General features: G+C 41.5%; 1 protein-coding gene across 2 annotated transcripts in view; it reads right to left on the bottom strand.

The window, feature by feature from the left end:
• The window catches only part of CD82 (CD82 molecule), a 72417-nt gene that overhangs the window by 34017 nt on the left and 21917 nt on the right, over nucleotides 1-16483 (bottom strand). Inside the window, exon 1 of one of the 2 annotated variants that reach the window (XM_051966194.1) lies at nucleotides 14541-14648. The exons of the other annotated variant lie outside the window; for it this stretch is intronic. The gene's annotated coding sequence lies outside the window, so the exon portion shown is untranslated. Of the gene's footprint in view, nucleotides 1-14540; nucleotides 14649-16483 lie in introns of those variants that run through there. 2 annotated transcript variants of the gene reach the window in all.

Here is a 16483-nt window from a genome sequence, read left to right as displayed (position 1 = left end):
TCCCAACTTGAAACTCCCTCTGGAACCAACCTTAGAGAGCCTGAAGATGGATTTAGGTTAATGACTGTATACATTTTACAATCTATACCACAGCATAGCCGCCAGAGAAGTTTCTTTTTCCCTAGGATGGAATTTTATCACTGGGGGCGCTTCCAGAGGGCACCTTTCCTCTGCCAGTGCAGACCAGCACCAGCTCTGTAGGTTGGAGGTCTCAGAAAGTTTCCTGGGAACACTCAGAGTATAAGTCACTTGGCCAGGATCACTTGAATCAGTGACCTTATCGGTCTCCTGGCCTCCTTCAAGTCTCTTTCCAGTCCTGCCCATCTTCCATACTGCGATCCAAGCACAGAAATGGTCATGTCACTCCCTTCTTTAATAAACTCCAGTGGCTTCCTATTGCCTCCAGGAATAGAATAAAATAAAATAAAAACTCCTCTGTTAACCCACTCTATTATTCTCCACCATGTCCTTCCCAGCATGCTCTGGTCAAACCATTAGGTTCTCTCATCTTAGCCATCTCTTTATGCCTGAAGTGAGCTCCACCCTCATCTCAGGAGATGCTCTCTTTCTTCAAGATACACTCAAGCATCAGCTTCTACTGTATCTTTCCTTGTCCTACGATAATTTATTTGTATTTATATTTTCTTTATGGGCATATATTTGTTTTACATATGTTTGTATATGCATGTGCAATGAACATTTATGTAGATAGATACATGTGTATATATTGCTGCATATGTACATGTTTGTTTATATGTACTTGTTTTCACATATGCAAACACATACACATATACATACATATCTAGGAAATTTCCCCTCAAATATGTATATATTTGTCTCCTCCATTTTAAAGTGAGCTCTTTGAAGGCAGGGATAATTTCAATTTGATTTTTGTAAATGCTAGCAAATAGTAGGTGCTTAATCGATGTTTATTGATTAGTTGATTGTCTTTCAAATAATCCTGTGATCCCAGGCAAAGCTGGAAGAATTTATTTCTTCCCCCAAGACAGCCCATTCAACTTTTACATAACACCCAGGGCTATGCTGGAGCCTCTCTTTAAATTTGCAAGAAGACTTTTTACACCTCAGGAAATCAGCTACAAATCAAGGCTTGGATTGTTTTGTTGATTGTCTAGACTTGAGAAAGTGAAGGAAAAAATATCAATAATGCAGATTAAATCTAAAAGTGTGATCTGAGTATAATTCCCACCCCCCTTTCGAGCCAGTTGTTAAATATTTACTAGCACTGGATAAATAATTACAAGGAGGAAATGTATCCTTCAGTGGAAATTTGCCCTTTTTTGTAACTTCCACTCATTGTTCCCAACTCTGCCTCCCTGGGAAGGAGAAAGAATTCTGAAGATCGAGAGATGCTGGCCACCAAGAAGGGGTCAGGCTTCTGAAGAACAAGGGAAGTTAGTGAGGAACTCTACTTGGGCCAGAAAAGGATCATGACAGATCTTGGGGAAACCTAGGAGATTAGAAGGGAGACCAGCTAGAAGGCTAACTTCTTCAGGATCTGTCTGGGTCAAAGCGCCTCGGCAGAAACTATCAGAGGCTACAGGTATCAGGACAGTGTAGGTGATTTACATGCAATCTCTTTGCATTAGAATGTAAGCTCCTGATGGGCAGGAACACTGTCTTTCTTTGCCTCAGTGGCTGCCACATAAGGGCCTGGTCAATGCTAGTTGACTGAACAGCTGCTTCATTTTAGTTTAGGAATTGAAGCCCGGAAAGGGAAAGGCTACTTAAAGGCACAAGGGAGTGTTAAATACTGCTAAGAGAACTGACCTAATCTGATTCTAGAGCTGTGAATTGCCTGAGGGCAATCGAAACCAATTAAAAGAACTGTGAAAACCAAATGAAAAAAAGAAAGGAGTCCCCTTTCTAACCAAATGTTGCCATTCCCCAGCCCACTCAGCGGACTTTCCCTTTTTATTCAAAACAACTTGTACTGCAGCTTCTCGAGTTTTCCCTGCTATCCCTCTGAGTTGAAATGTATTTATTTAATCCTCTGTCCCTCATGGGCACTCCAATACTTTGGTGCTTCGGGGCAATTCCTTGCTCCTTTAAAGATCCTAGTTTTTGCCCCTTTAGTAGTATTCTTTATTTCGGGTTAACAGCGACTCACAGAGACTGGATTCAATCAGAAGCTTATCTTGGAGCAGAAGGATCACCCCCCTAGTGCGCCTGAACCCTGCTTACCTTAGTTTCCACATTTGTAAAATAAACAGGAGAAGGAAATGGCAAATCTCTCCAAAAAAACCTCATGGACGATATTGGTGTGCTGCCTGGAAGGATCTGTTTCTGTTTGAATTTGACATTGCTGCCTTTAAGGACATCTCATTTTACAGGTGAGGAAACTGAGGCTGTTGAGGTTCAGTGACAGGCAGAATTTGAATCTATGTCCTCAGGTTGCAAAGTCTTTCTACAGACCACTTTGTCCTTTCCACCCACCCCAAATGTGGCCCTTGGGCCTTTGTTAAAACAGACTTTGCTGCACTGAGGAAGCCAGGGTTTTACTAGGGTTGGTTTCATGATGACTCATTATGAAGAGGCCTAAGAGACAGAAAGAACCCAATGCCTTTGGCCTAAAGAGAGAGAAAACGGGCGGGGGGTGAGGGGGAAAGAGGAGGAGGCTCGAGCTGCTTCCACCTCCCCATCACCAGAACCTTAGAAACAGCCTAACACTTCAGTGAGGGCCCCATGGCCAACCCCTCTGCCTCAGGATCGAGATCCATTCTTGGGCTGGAACAAAGCTTGGTCTTTCCTCTCAACAATTTCATCGAGTTATATATAAAACATACCATGATACAATATGATACAATACAATATGATATGATACAATATGATATAATACAAGTATAACAATATTATATAACACATTATCATATAACATATAATAGAACATTATATATCATATATGTTACGTATATTGTAATATATTATGTATTAAATGTATTTGTGTGTGTGTGTGTGTCTCTATCTCCTGGTAAGGAAAAAAGATATATCTGAGTTAAATCCCAGCTTTCCCCCCCTTCCAACTCTAAGCCCCTTAACCTCTCCAGGCCTCAGTTTTGATTCTATAAAAGGAAGTTGGGCTGGATTATCTCTAAGTTTTCTTCTAGCAGTAAATTCCATGACAAGTCAGTAAGTGGTATCTGGATGGAGACATAGGTTCTGTCCAAGGGAAAAACCACAGACTTCCCTAGAAAGCTCTGGCCAGACAAGCTAAGTGCAATTCCCTCCTTTCTAGCTTGGGTGTCCCCTTCCCACAGGCAGAGAGTTCATGGAGGAACCGTGTCTCCTGAGAAGTAGTGTTCCCTCCAGCACCACCTCCATGGAACTAGAGCCTCGGATGGGTCTCGGAAGGGGGGGACCTGGGGCAGCCCAGAGCAAGGACCTTTGCCCACGCTGGCAGGGCCAGAAAAGAGTTTGATGATTCATGTTTCTCTAACGCATTTCCCTCAACAAGTTCAGACATTTCCACCACATGCCATCAGTTAGCCAAGTAGCATTCTCCAAGCTTTGTGGAACTGGGGCGGGGGGTACAGAACGGGCAACTAAGAAGGGCACTGAAGTCCATAAGGCAAGGCAGGGAATGGGCTGTGGAAGGAACCAGGGCTCCTCCCCAACAGGCCAGGAAATCAAGCCAGCTGGGACCATAGAGAGCTTTATTTTGGGGCTAGGGAACGTGCAACGTAGAAGCGCTGCTCCCTCTGGAGACCAAGGGGGAGACATTCTAAGGTAGCAGAACTAAGTGACTTCCCCAGTGGGGGAGGGGTGGGTAGAAGAGAATCTTATTATAGCATAAGGTTATTCAAATGTTATTTTTTCAAACAATTGCTGCCCCCAAAATTAAATCTTCTATCAGGATGGTCACAGCTATGACCATGTACAGTGGAAAAAGCGAGATATTTAATGTCAAATGATCCGAGTTCAAATCCTGACTGTCATTTACTCGGGGAAATTATTTCCTCTATCTCTGCTTCAGTTTTTAATCATGGCCCCAGAGGATCCTCTGAGCTTTCCATCCTAGGCAATCTACAGGGCTTTGAGGTTTATAAAGCACTTTTGGAAAAGTGATAGACAAAGCTGGATGATCTTGGAGGCCAATGGGTTAGAGTCCATCATGGTACAATTGAAGAAACTGAGTCTCAGAGGGTCAAATAATCTGTTCAGTGTCACAAAGATTGTAAGAAGAAGAGCTGAAGGTTCCAGTAAGAGTCCCAAACCCAGCATCTTTTCTGTGGTAGCTCTTAGCAAGGCTAAGGCTTAAACTTGAAGGCAGGACTGTGATTAACACCATTTTACTTTTGGCAGAATTGAAGCCTGGGAGTTAAGAACTTGTTCAAAGTAATAAAGATAGAAAGTGTCAGAGACAGAATTTGAAGCCAAACTTCTCCTCCATCTAAGTCAAATATTTTTCTGTTCTATATTACCCTAACTGGAAGCTCAGCGCAATTCTATTAAAAAAATTATAGGCACCTACTATTTCAATGTAGTTTGTTTTCTTTAAAATCCCATGTATTTTCAGCATTTAACAGTATGATTTGAAGAAAGGGTCCATAAGTTTCATTGGCAGTCCATGATACTTTAGAAAAGAAAGAAAGGAAAAAAAAAAAAAAGAAGAAGAAACAAGACAAAGGAAAAGACTTATTTCCCCGAAGACGATGTCACAACACTGTATTTCTCTTTCTTGACTTTGGACTCCTTTGGACTTTTTCTTATCACTTGGATTGATCAATCAACCAATGCTGAAGAGATTCATCCTGGACAAAAATAAATATCACGGGCAATAGAAAGTCAACTAATAAAAAAATGGACAATGTTGGTTTTAGCTTAAGATAAAGCTCCTGCTCATCCTTTCTTTGAACAAATGGAAAAAGTATCAATATCTGAGACTATGTTTATTGATTGCCATCCTTCTGTTATCTGGCTTAACTATCTTTCAGCTTGCACTTTGAAGAACATGAGATAGGGAGTGGGGGAAGAAGCAGGCAGTTGGTTAAATGATGAGTAAAAACAAGATATATCAATAAAATAAATAAATAAGTTCCTCCTTCCCCCCACCTCTTAAAAGCAAAGAATAGGAAAAATAAAAGAAAAAAGAAAGAGCCAGGCCAGAAATACCCCTGTGTCAAATAAACAGACTCAACAACACAGTGTCTAAGATGCCTTTTCTAAGGGCTAGAACCTGTGATCTTTCACATCTCCACTGGGATTGTCATTATAGAAAGTCAATTTAGCAAATATTTGTTAGACACTTAGTGGAGCAAAGGAGGGAAATAAGCATTTGTATAATGCGTACTATGTGCCAGTCATTGTGTTGGGTTTTGGAAATACAAAAACAAAGTGGAAAATATTCCTTGCCCTTAGAAAGTTTATATTCTACTTGAAGGGGGATGTTATCAGATATAACATATGTAGGTAAATGCAAAGTGAATAAAAAGTAATACAAAGTACCTAGAAAATAACTTTATGAGATCAAGAATGATAACAGCCTGCAGAGGAAGGATTCAGAAAATGAATCACAACATATCTGAGCCATGCTTTGAAAAAAAGCTAATAAGTACCTTCTTTGACAGGCTCTGTGGTAGGTGCTAGAGATGCAAAAATTAGATGGCGGCTGCCCTCACGCAGCTTACTGGAGGTGGAACAGATATGAAGCTTCCCTAGGGCAGTGAAGGCAAAATACATACAAAGCAAATGTAACTTGGGATGCAATTACAACACCATAAACCAGTAATGAAACATCAAATTCGGGTTTATTGGGGGGTGAGGGGGGGAGGGAAAGAGGAGAGACAGACAGAGACAGAGACAGGGCGAGGAAACAACACAAAAAATACTAAGAGTTTGAAATGAAGCTCTGAATCCCCCCCCCCCCCAACTCAGGGATGACTGACTCTTCTTTCTACTCTGGCTTGCCTAATAGACATAGCAGACCCCAGTTGGCCACAGGATCTCAGTGTGGATGGCAGTTTCCTGTGTGGTATATCCCTCAAACTGTCTTGATAAACCAAACTGATACTTATGGGGTAAGGTGATTAAGGGAAAAGCCCCATCAAGACAGTTACTGGGGAGGGAGAAAGGGGAGGAGACAGACTGTGATGAAGATTTCTCAGCCAAGATGGAAGTTTATTTATTCTCAGGAGAAAAGTTGGGGATGAGAAGGAAGTAGAGGGACATAAGACTTTCTTCAGGCTAATATCTCATCTTTTCCTGCCCTATACAGGAAGATGGGAGGGCTAAGTTATACCTCTTTAAGATTGTCCCACCCTTAACCAAACCATATCATGAAGGCTGGGAGGCTGGAGTTGCAGGGGTCACATGGGAAGGGTGGCTTGATTTGATAATGACAGAGGCAAGGGAAGGTCCCTGGATATCACCAAGCCAGCCCAAAGTTAGAACAGAGATAATTTGTTTGTTTTTGTTTTTCAAAAAATCTCATTTCTAAAATATTTTAAGTCTACAACACACTTTTCCTCCAATAAGGCAGAAGGTAAAAATATTATCCCCATTTTACTGATAAGGAAATTGAAGCTGATGCTCAGAAGAGATGACGTGACTTTCTGACTTGTCAAAGCTGGAACTTGAAACCAGGTATTCCGAGTTCATCTCTAGGGCTGTTCCACACAACTGAAGGCCTGCCCAGTTGCTACTCCAACATCATATTTAATAGATGAGGGAAGTGTCCTAAGGTAGGCAGGTGGTAAGTGTCAGGGTAAGGATTTCAACCTGCTTTTGTGCTCAGATTTTCAAGATTGTCCAGAATGTCACAGAAGATAGGCATCTGGTCAAAAATCTGGCCCTAGGGGAAATAATGTCCCCTTACTCATTCCTCCTTCTCTCCAAATAGCTATGGAGGTTATTCACATCTCCTCTCTCTGTTCTGTGCTTCTCACAGTGGTACTCAACACCACTTGGCAAAGGCAATATGGCAGATTAAATCCAAAGAATACTTGTCCTTAACCTATAAAGCCATGGGACTCCAGAAGTGCAGTCTTTTCTCAGATTAAAATCTCCTGCAAAATGGAGGTCATAGGTTTATTACTTCCCTCACAAATTCATAGGATTATAGATACAGAGACAGCTAGACCCATTTCCCTTTATTTTACAGATGAGGAGTTAAGCTGTCTGGGGAGAGTTCTTTGCAAACTCTCAAGCTTTCATCATCCCTTTCTTTTCCATCCAGGTCAGTGGGTGTGCCATTTTCCTAGCTCCATCTTCTGTACTTCTCCTCTGTTGTATGGCTCAGGCTACCTTACATACCTGGAATCCACTCCTTCCTCAACTCATCCTTTTAAAATCCAGGCTCCTTCAAAGCTCAACTCCAGCATCACCTCCTACAGAAAGCTAAATGTGGAGGAATATCTCCACATCCCTGAGGTAAGGTATGAACTTGCCAGTGTAGGGAACCTTTCCCCAGGGCAAGTCAACTTTTGCTCCTTCAGTTTAGGGCCTTAGCCAAGGCGAGGTTAAGCTGATTGGTATCCCACAACCACTGTCAGAGACTGCCCTTGAATCGGGGTCCTCTTACCTCAGATGCCAAGGTGGCTTTCCATACACAACATTAATTTACCCCTCCTCGATTCACATTTTGTTGTGGCTGTTATTCATTTTCAGTCATGTCTAACTGTGACCTCTTTTGAAATTTTCTAGTGGCTTGCCATTTTGTTCTCCCAGCTCATTTTACAAATAAGAAAACTGAGGCAAACAGAATTAAGTGACTTGCCAAAGTTAAATCATATACTATTTATATCATGGAATCACATAGATTTCAATATAGCCAGTCTCTTCCTGACCCCAAGGGAAATTTCCAATTCCCACAGATACTTCCTGGTTGTGTGACCCTGGGCACGTCACTAATCCCAATTGTCTTAGTTTCCTCAATTATAAAATGAGCTGGCCAAGGAAATGGCCAACCAATGTGCCAAGAAAAGCCCAAATGGGTCCTACAGCATAACTGAACTTCTTGACTTAAGCTTAGTGCCTTCGCTAGCATCCCTTGTAAAGAGGCAGAGGGACACAATGGTTAGAGGAGGGAGAGAGAGAGAGAGAGAGAGAGAGAGAGAGAGAGAGAGAGAGAGAGAGAGAGAGAGAGAGAGAGAGAGAGAGAGATAGGTTCAAGTGGTCCCTCTGGCAAGCTTTGGCTGTAACCCTGGGTACTAAGTTAGGAGCTCCCTAACAGGTGAAATCACAGGGCTTATTTAAAACAAACAAATAAACAATCAACTAGAATAAAAGCCCCCAGAGGGCAGGAGTGGTTTTTGTATATTTGTTTTTTTTTTTTGTTTTGTTTTGTTTTGTTTTGTTACCACAGAGCCCAGCAAATACAGGTGCTTAATAAATGCTTGTTGGATTAAACTGAATCTGGAGACAGCTGCATTGTGGATGAACAACAAAACAAAAAACCGCTCCTTAAAAAGGAAGGATGGAAAAGAAAACAAAGGAGAAGTTCCAGAGGAGGGGCAGCCCTTTAGAATGGGCAGGAAGTCAATTCGAAGTCCGGAGGCCCACACAAATAGAGGCCCTTGTGTCCGGGGCAGGTCAAAGTCCATCAGCCCCTCCCAGGGCTTGTTGCCTTAAAGAAAAGGGCTGAAGTTGGGGGGATAATAATGGAGAGGCAGGAGAAGGAAGCTGGCTTCAAGCCCCGACTCTAACTTGTGGCTCGTAAGGTTATGGCTCTCTGGACCTCAGTTTCTCCCTTTGTAAAACAAAAGGGTTTTATTGAATTTGGGCTTCATGCTCTCTAGGTGTGATGTTTGCTCTGGATTGGCCTCTGGAGGCCAGAGAAAGAGTAAGAATGAACCGAGGAAATCACCTAGTCTGATCCTTTCATTTGACAAATGAGGCAACTGTAGCCAGAGAAGCAAATGATTTGGCCAAAGTCTATGGGGAGAAAATGACAGAGTTAGGATTTGAACTCGGGTCCCCCAGCCCTGGAAAGACCGACTTCAAATATGATCTGATACACTAGCTGCCTGATCCTGGGCAAGTCACTTACCCCTCGTCACCCCCGGCTCCTCATCTGTAAAATGAGCTGCAGAAGGAAATGGCTCCAGGAGCTTTGACAAGAAGACCCCAAATGAGCTCAAAGAATTGGGCACAAGTGAAAATGACTGAACAGCATTTTAAACCCCTCCCCAACTCCAAATTCAACGTCCTTCTTATCACTGAATCATTCTTCATTTCCTTTCTGCCAGAGGTGCCAGCCAAGTTCTGGGACAAAAAAAAAAAAAAAAAAAAAAAAAAAAAAAAAAAAAAAAAAAAAAAAAAAAAAAAAAAAAAGAAAAAGAAAAAGAAAAAGAAAAAAGAGCATGTGCTAGAGACGCACACCTCCACCCACTCGGGGTCTTCCACACACTCCCATGTGACCCTGCATGACCTCCACCCAATAAAATCTCCAGCAGGAAGCCCGGGCTCCGAGGATAATAAGTGCCTTGAGAAGGAGACCCAGTGCGTTCACCTGATTGATGATGAATGACAAGACATAACTTTCCACTTTATCTGCCAGCCCCACAGAGCTATTCTGACCTTGGACCAAGGGAAGTCTCTTACCACTTCCACAACTTGGGGGAGGGGAGAACATAGGGCAAAGGAGAGTCACTATAAATGAAATTAAATGTAAAAGGCAGCAATATAATATGAAAGAGCTTGAATTTGGAGTTAGAAGGATTGGATTTAATTTCAGGTCTTTACTATCTATGTGACCTTGGACAAAACACTACCTTCTGCTTCCAACCTCCTTCTTCCAATTGGAATTAAACGATTTACTTAAATCTTAGTATTTGAGATTGAATTTGAACTCACATCTTCCCAACTCAAGAGCTAGCTGCTCTCTCCACTGTACCACCTAGTTGTCCCCACTGTATCCCTTTTCCCCCTCAGTTTCCTCAAGTATGAGCTGAAGAGACTGGCTCAGAGAATTCTTGAGGTTCTTTCTGACAATAAATTCCATACTTCCTCAGAAAAGGACTCTAAAGGATCTCACCTCTAGACCTGGGCAGATTAGGGAGACTAAGACAGATGTTTCATGTGTCACTGATTTATCACTTTGGAGATAAGAACATTCTTCTAGGTAGTTAATGTCCTTCCCAGAAGTGATTTCTGACCCCCATCAAGAGTCTATGGGAAGGTACCATCAGAGCCTCCCTCTGCTCTGCAGAACCAGAGCTGGATAGACTATTGTACTGAGACAGCAAAGATAAGGCAGCTAACAGGGTTAGTCGTGAGACTTTGGGGTTTGCAAAGCAATATACATGCATAATTGATTCGATCCTCACAATAACCTTTGGAAGTAGGACAAGGATTATCTTACTGGGTCACAGAGCTGGAGCTCCGAGGAAGCTCACTGTTCACCTACTCTGCTAAGTCTCTCATTTTTATAAGAAAATTTATTTTAAAAAATAAGAAATTATTTAAATAATATTTAATATAAAATATCAATAACATTCAAATATATTTAATTTATAATCTAATGCTATTTAAATATAGTAGTATAAATGTTTAAATATATTCAATTAAAATATGTAACATCTAAATAACAAAAATTAAATTTAAAAGTAGTATAAATATTTAAATATATTTAGTTTAAGATATGTAATAACTTTTAAATATAGTAGTATAAATATTTAAATATATTTGGTTTACGATAGATAATAACTTTTAAATATAGCAGTATAAATATTTAAATATATTTGGTTTACGATAGATAATAACTTTTAAATATAGCAGTATAAATATTTAAAATCTTATTTAAATACATTTAGTTTAGAATATTTAAATCATATAAGTAAATGAGGTCCAGAGTTAATACCCCCAGCTAGTCACTGGCAGAGGGAATTTGAATCATAGAATCACAAATTTAGTGTTGAAAAGCCCCTCAGGTTTTATCTAATCCAACTTCCTCATTTTACATATGGGGAAACTAAGGCCTAGAGAAAAGGGATTTGTAGAAGTCAAAAATAAATGGCAGAGTCTACATTTGAATCCAGATCTTTTGATTCTAAGTGGAGGTGGTCTTTTCAAACTACTTTAAGGCATTATGGGGTACTAAAACCTGTTAGGGGAAAGCTAGGGTTCCCTGTGAAGCTCAAAAGCAATGGAAGTGTTTTCAAAGCAAAGTAAATACAATCAGGGGAGCAGAAGGGGCATTTCAGAAAAGAGCCTCAGAATCCAAATAAAAAAAACTAAACCCTAAAGTTAATCTGAACCTGGCTTGCTGAGGAAAGTCGATGGATCCTTACTGAATAACTGCCAATTGTCCAAATCTATAAGGGAAACAATCACCAAGGGCAGATTGGGTGGAGAATGGAAATTAGAAAGGAACTGAGAGACTGGGGATGCAGGATGTCGAGGGGTATTGAGACTGGGACATGTGGAACTTAGATAAAGGATCTAGAGAAGCATTGTTAAATGTGTTAGAGGCAAAAATGATATCCTAAATAAACTTGCAGATGGCAAGTTTGAGAGGAAGAGCTAACACAAGTTAGGATCAAAAGGATCTTTGTGCTAAAAGATATAAGACATCCATTAAGATAGTGAAAAGTCTCATCCTTTGGCTCAAAAAAAATCAGCTTCATAAATACAAAATGGAAGACAATTAGACAGCAGTTAGAAAAACTGAAAACTCAACATGACTTAGCCATGTCTACTCCAATTTGATCTACAGGCAGAGGCACCAATCAGGAACTGACAGCTTTTCTGGACTTGTCAGTTCTTCTCCAGACCAAGTCTGGGACCCATAAGTTAAAAACCAGAAAATGTAGAGAGGAGGGAGAACAGGGTCTCATTCCCATGACACTGGAACATCATTTGAAGCAACCTGGGATATTTGGCACAAAGAGAAGGCTTAGAGTGGAATACTATAGTTGTCTTCAAGTACTGGAAGAAGGGTTAGACTTGGTCTCTCTTGATCCAGGAGTAGGAGCAAAAGAAGTGGGCAAAAAAAACCAAAAAACAAAAAAGCAAACACCAACCAAAAAAAAAAAAAACATATTTAGGCTAAGTAATGGCAGGGCAGCTAGATGCCACAGTAGATAGAAAACTAGCCCTGAAGTCAGGGGGACCAGAGTTCAAATCTGACCTCAGATACTCAACACGTCCCAGCTGTGTGATGCTGGGCAAGTCACTTAACTCTAATGGCCTCAGGAAAAAAAAAGAGAGAGAGACCTCAAAAACCTAATGGATTCTCCTTAAGCAGAGGCTACATAGTCACTTGTCAGGTATCCTGAAGCAGTAATCCTTTTATGGAAGCGATTACACTAACTACTCCCCCTCCCCACCCTCAGGCCTTTTCTGCCCTCACAAAGCCATGATTCTGTTTAGACCAGAAGAAGCACATCCAGTTGACCCAGTCTAAATCCTGCTTGCTAGGATCTTTCACATTTTTTTTCTCCCATGGCAATTGGGGTTAAGTGATTTGCACAGGGTCATACAGCTAGGCAGTGTTAAGTGTCTGAAATCACATTAGAACTCAGAGCACCAGCCCTGAAGTCAGGAGGACCCATTTATTTTTCATGATTCTATAGCATCAACCCCAGTTCTCTCCTCTTTTTACCATGTCTCAGAGGAAGAGATGGCCTTTTTTTCCTGACCAAGGAAAACCTCTTTACTTATTTTCTTTAATCTCTTCCCTTACCTCTATATTTAAGATCTCTTCATCTATTGGTTCCTTCCCTGATGTTTAATCTTCCCAGATCCCCTCTATTTTTAAAAAATAGATTTTATGGATATTTTATTTTATATTCCCCCTAAACTTTGTCCTATATCACTCCCCCTTCCTCCTAGAAAGCCATCTCTTATAATAAAGAATTTATAAAGAAAACAGTAAGGGAAAAGGAATTCAATTAAGCCAATTGATTAAATTAAATTAAACTAACCAGTTCAATTTAATTCGATTAAACCAATCAATCTAAAAGGAAAGCCTGCCATTATAGGTGATATTCTATGGATACCCTCACCTCTATAGAGGAGTGGGGGGCTGTATGTACAAAACAACAACAGGAAAAAAACAAAAACCCTTCCCTTGACTCTGCTACCCTCTGGTCCTCCTCAGAATCAAACCCACAGAAATAGCTATCTTTCTTCATTTGTGCTGTTTCCTCTACTCCCACTTATTTCTCAGCTTTTTTTAAACCTCAAGTGAGATTGCTCTCTCCAGTTAACATGGCTCTTTCATTGCCAAATCTAATTGATTTTTTCTTCAGTCCTTGTCCTTCTCAACTTTCTAAGTCATCTACTATATATTCCCTCTCTGGGCCTTATATAATTAAAAAATATATGTATATATTATTTAGTATATATAATTATGTAAATTATATTTAAATTATATTATATAAAATTATGTATTATAGAAATTACATTTATAGAATATATAGAATATAAATTATATTTATATGTAAAATATTTATATAATTTATATTATGTAATATAAATTTTATATATATATATTTTGTCCCTCCCCAGTAGAATGTCAACTCCTTGAAGGGAGGGATTGTCTAATTTGGGCTTTTATACCCTGCCTGCCTGCCTCCCCTCCTCCCCCCAGTGCTCGTCCATAACAAAAACTTTCTGGTTTTGAATTATGTGTCAAATGTGACCCGGAAGAAGGAAAGAGGAACATGAAACGAATCTCGACATGGGAATGGGGGTCACCAGAGTTCATAATGGGAATTTGGCCCCGAGGAAGTGGCCAGAGAGGCTAATGGGGTCAAATGCTCAGAGTCCTTTTAAGATTCATCCTCAGCAAGTCTGGGTGCCTGGGAGCTCTCTGTGGCTCTTAAGAGACTCTCCCACCCACCTCTTGGGTAGAAGAGAGGCTCTTCTGCTCAGCCTTGGGTAGAGTCAGATTTTCTCCTAAATTGTCAGTCCTCTCCAGCCCAGGACGCTTAGTTTTCTGGAGGCAAACTCTTTCAAGGCACCCTGATCAGCTATAAAACACAAGCATTAACACAGACCCGACCTAGAGGGAGAGAAGAAGAATCCTAAAATAGTATTCTGCTTCCCAAAGAAGTTATGAGCCCGTTCAGGAAGCACAATTAAGATAGATTACCTAGACCCTCCAGCATCAGAGCTGGGAAGATGGGGATCTAGAACCGGGAGGACCTCTTGGTCTGTCCACTCCAAACCCCTCATGATACAGATGAGGAAACAAGGTCACCTAGGTAAGCATCGGAGGCAGTATTGGGACCGATTCCCGGAGTCCAGAGTCAGTGAAAACGGATCTAGAGGCAGGGCTCTGACTACCTGACAGCGCATTTCTGAAAAACCTCAAGACTACTAAAACTTAGAATGGAAAGATTCCCTAGAACTCTTATTTTGAGCAGAAAAGGGAAAAAAAAATCCTTTCCCCCTACACATAGGGAAACTTTCTTCTCTTAAGGGAAACTCCCTAGGAAAAGACAAACCCTTCCCCCAAACTACTTCTCCCTCTGATTCTATGAATCAGAGACACTCCCATGAGGAAACTGAGTCTGAGAGAAAGGAAGTAGCAGGATATGAAATGATCATTTCCACAGGACCTACTATGTACTCACTGCGCAGTAGGACAACTAGTGGATGATAATCCCAGCTCTCCTGTAAATTCTGGAGAAAGAAATTCCCAACATCTGTTGTCGGTTTCAGAATGCCTCGTCCAGGTCTCTCCCAGGCAAGGTGGGAAGGGGTTAATGGCATTGTACTTTCATCCCTGGGTAGTGAAGGAGAGGTTTTATTTCCATAATAAACCGCCTGAAGCAGCTCGAGGCCTGGGATTACAGCCTTGAACAGCACCCAATGACTGGGTAATACTTAACTCCTTGGTTCCCAGGCCTACAACCCAGGTTTAACGAGCCTGCTCACATGAGCAAGAGGCTGCCGATTTCCCGCTTGGGAAAAACCTCAGTCCAACAGGTGGTAGAAACTTCCCCAAAATTTCCTTTCTTTCCTTTTTTCTCATCAGAATTTCCTCTGAAATTGCTCAGAGGTCTGGGGTCTGGTGAACAGTTCCCCAACCAAAACCTCAGGGCCTCCCTGGACCTAGGAAAAGAATGCTCTGGCTTGGGAAATCTTGGGGGAAGGGGGAAGAAGGCAGGAAAAAAAAAAAGATAAGAAATCTGAAGATTATTCTTAAGGGCTGGGGGAAGGGGGTGGGCAGAGAGGAAATTCAGGGAACTGGATTCCAGACTCTCAGTCAGGGTCAGAGGATAGAGCGGGAGGACAAAGTCAGCAGCTACAACAAAGCAAGTAGGTAGGAACGGTCTCAGATTAAGGTAATACAGAACAAAGAAGGAAAAACCCCTCCATGGAAGGGATTTATACTCTTGAAGAAAAGAAAATGAGTCTTCTTTCTTCCTCTCCTGCTCCAACATCTCATCCCAATAATAAGTCTGACTGTCAACATCCTCCCAAAGCAGACCATCTGGAGGATTGTGAAGATTTGGGAATTATAAAAGCATGATTAGAGTTGGAAGGGACTCTCAATAGCAATCCTCTCATTTTACAAATGGGGAAACTGAGGCTGGGGATCTGAAGCCTAAGATCTGATCAGAAAATGTCTGGATCCAAATCCAGTGAATCATTTAGTCTGCCCTTATTATACAGATGAACAAAATATACTATTAAGAAAGGGAATGGCCTGTCCAAAAAAAAAAAAAAAAAAAAAACAGGGTTGGTCACTCATTGGCTGTGTCTGGATCTCAGATTCCCCATCTTTACATAAAGTAGGGGAGGTGGACCAGGTAGGCTTAAAGCTACTTCAGATACCGAGTTTCCTTCCTAAGGTCTTTGGTGTTTCTGAGAACAGAGAAACAATAATAAGAATAAATCCCCATTCCTTTCCAGTCCTTCCTCCTTAGCTGAGCTTGTTTTCTTGTTCCCTTGGGCCTCTTTCCCTCCCCACCCCCACTCCCTAGAACAAAGTTGCTTGGAGTGGGATGGGGGAGTGGGGCTGGTCTTTAGCAGCCCCCCCTCTTCTGCCCAGCCAAGCTCCTATTATTCCTGTGGGCTGGGAAGGAAAAGGAGGCAACCTGGGGGTCGCTTTCTGAGCTCAAGCCTGGAGCCCCTACTAAGGTCCTTTTGTCCTTGTCCACAGGCAACACAACTACTTTCTCCGATCCCCTTCCTCCCACCACCTCCCCCATCCCTCAGGAAATAATTGATGTCCCCCAGCATCCATTGTCTTCTCTCTAGCCCAGACCCCTCCTTCGGATTCCTTCACAGTTCCCAGGCTCAAAGCCGACCATTCTGGACCGATCTTCATCCCCACTCCCGTAGAATGAGGGCAATGGACTGGATGGTTTCTAGGGTCCAGGCAGAATTTTCTGAGGCTCCTATCAAAACCATCCTTTAGCTGCTCATCCTCCTCCTCTTCTTCATCAGCACTCACATTTACATCCAGTTTTTGCCTTCTATTTAATATCTCGTTTGTCTCAAAAATCCCCACGGGTGAGGGCAATGGGCTTGATTATTCCCACTGAACAAATGAGGCCAAAATAGGCTA

Source organism: Antechinus flavipes, chromosome 6 (assembly GCF_016432865.1).
Source record: "Antechinus flavipes isolate AdamAnt ecotype Samford, QLD, Australia chromosome 6, AdamAnt_v2, whole genome shotgun sequence".
In the NCBI taxonomy this organism is placed as follows: domain Eukaryota; kingdom Metazoa; phylum Chordata; class Mammalia; order Dasyuromorphia; family Dasyuridae; genus Antechinus; species Antechinus flavipes.
The sequence above is the reverse complement of the archived record's forward strand: the minus strand, read 5'-3'. Positions and strand labels throughout refer to the sequence as shown.